The 2,500-nt window shown below is 51.8% G+C and overlaps 1 non-coding gene across 1 annotated transcript; it reads right to left on the reverse strand.

Moving 5' to 3' along the window:
- Positions 1-2,181: 2,181 nt before the first annotated feature.
- Positions 2,182-2,300, reverse strand: LOC112340679. The gene has a single exon (XR_002990235.1). It is a non-coding gene; the product is annotated as a 5S ribosomal RNA (ribosomal RNA).
- Between the last annotated feature and the right edge of the window lie 200 nt (positions 2,301-2,500).

Here is a 2,500-nt window from a genome sequence, read left to right on the forward strand (position 1 = left end):
TGCGACTTCTGCAACATCAACAATGAAAAAGTGGTCATTTTTTCTTACTTTTTTTTTCCGAGTGTCACGAGACGACTCCTAGGAGCGGATGACACGTGGCACACTGTTCATGCCATGTAACATGTGCCGTTTTTAGTGGTTTTTCAACGTAAGAGTCACGTGACATATTTCGAGCTTGGTGTCATGGTAGTAAATGTAGTGTTGCCAACTCATATTTCGGCTAAAGTTGGATGTTTTTGAGTTGTTTTTTTTCGTAGTAACTTATATCGCCACGTGTTATTCCACGTGCTCTAAAGATGGCACACTGGCTCAATGTATGGAACGCAACACTATGCCATGTGCAAGCGTAGGGTTTAGGGTTTAGGGTAGGGTAGGGTTTGCCACGTGGCATACATTTTGAGCAATTTATATGCCATGAGCTATACCTTTTAGAAGGTGGCATTCAGACGGATGGTTTGGATGAGGTGGCATGCCACGTGGCATACTTTTATGTACTTATAGCATGCCACATGGCAAACCCTTGGAGAGGTGGCATCTTGGAGGTTGCATGCCACGTGGTAAACCCTTGGAGAGTTGGTACCTATGGATGCCACGTGGCAAACCCTTGGAGAGGTGGCATCTTGGAGGTTGCATGCCATGTGACAAACCCTTAGAGAGGTGGTACCTATGGATGCCACGTGGCAAACCCTTGGAGAGGTGGCATCTTGGAGGTTGCATGCCACGTGACAAACCCTTGGAGAGGTGGTACCTATGGATGCCACGTGGCAAACCCTTGGAAAGGTGGCATCTTGGAGGTTGCATGCCACGTGACAAACCCTTGGAGAGGTGGTACCTATGGATGCCACGTGGCAAACCCTTGGAAAGGTGGCATCTTGGAGGTTGCATGTCACGTGACAAACCCTTGGAGAGGTGGCACCTTTGAGGTTGCATGCCACGTGACATGACATTGGAAGGTACCTCTTCTGCACTTGTATGCCATGTGGCATACCTCAGGCCCTGGATATGTCGGGCCCCGGACATGTCGGGCCCCAGATATGTCGGGCACCCGATATGTCCGGCCCCAGATATATCGGGCCCCGGACATGTCGGGCACCAGGACATATCCGGGCCCCGACATATCCGGCCCCGGACATGTCGGGCCCCGGATATGTCGGGCCCCGGATATGTCGGGCACCCGATATGTCGGGCCCCAGATATATCGGGCCCCGGACATGTCCGGGCCCCGATATCTCCGGCCCCGAACATGTCGGGCACCCGATATGTCGGGCCCCCGGACATATCCGGCCCCGGACATGTCGGGCACCCGATATGTCCGGCCCCGGACATGTCCGGGCCCCGATATGTCCGGCCCCGGACATGTCCGGGCCCCGAACATGTCGGGCACCCGATATGTCGGGCCCCCGGACATGTCTGGCCCCGGACATATCGGGCACCCAGACATGTCCGGGCCCCGATATATCTGGCCCCGGACATGTCGGGCACCCGATATGTCTGGCCCCGGACATATCGGGCACCCAGACATGTCCGGGCCCCGATATATCCGGCCCCGGACATGTCGGGCACCCGATATATCCGGCCCCAGATATATCGGGCCCCGGACATGTCGGGCACCCGATATGTCGGGCCCCGTACATGTCGGGCACCCGATATGCCGGGCCCCAGATGTGTCTGGCCCTGGATATATCCGAGTTTTATTTTGACACGTGGCATGGCCTTTGGTTTGATCTCATAGAGTTTTATGGTTTTCAATGTGTGCCACATTGACACATGGCATGCACTTTGGTTTGTGCTCAGAGTTTTATGGTTTTCAATGTGTGCCACATTGACACGTGGCATGTGCTTTGGTGAGTTTTATGGTTTTCAATGTGTGTCACATTGACACGTGGCATGCCCTTTGGCTTGTTCTCATAGTTAGAGTTTAGCGTCCTTGTATGCCATGTGAAATACATATGTTTGGACTTGCTTGCCATGCCACGTGGTGACAGTCACAACACATTCTTTGTGACTTATATCCTAGTTAATAACTAACTAATGACACAATTTGGCAAACACACCTTACATTGACAATTGTAAGTAGTATTTAAGGACCATACACTTATATGCTATGGAAAAATACTCAAAGTTTATATATTAAAACAGTGATCTTACAAAAATAAATGACTTGTAAGGAAAAAAACAAAAAGAGGGGGTCACTTGGACTTCCCGGGTGGTCACCCAGCCCAGTACTATTCAAGCCCAGGGACGCTTAACTTTGGAGGTCTGATGGGATCCAGTGCCATAGTCACGGTTTGAACCCACTCTGAAATATTTCACACTCCCCCTACTCTTATAGTGTGGGGCAGCTTGATCCAAAGCTGCAGCGTACCTCCACAATCCCGTGTTCTTTCTGGGCGCCAAAAAGCACGCCCGCGGGACATGTGGTACCTCCCCAACAATTCACGAAGACCACGTTTTGGGGCCCAAAACGCGCGCTGCAAAATGTGGGGTACCTCCCCGACTT

This window comes from Selaginella moellendorffii, unplaced genomic scaffold (assembly GCF_000143415.4).
Source record: "Selaginella moellendorffii unplaced genomic scaffold, v1.0 SELMOscaffold_68, whole genome shotgun sequence".
Taxonomy (NCBI): domain Eukaryota; kingdom Viridiplantae; phylum Streptophyta; class Lycopodiopsida; order Selaginellales; family Selaginellaceae; genus Selaginella; species Selaginella moellendorffii.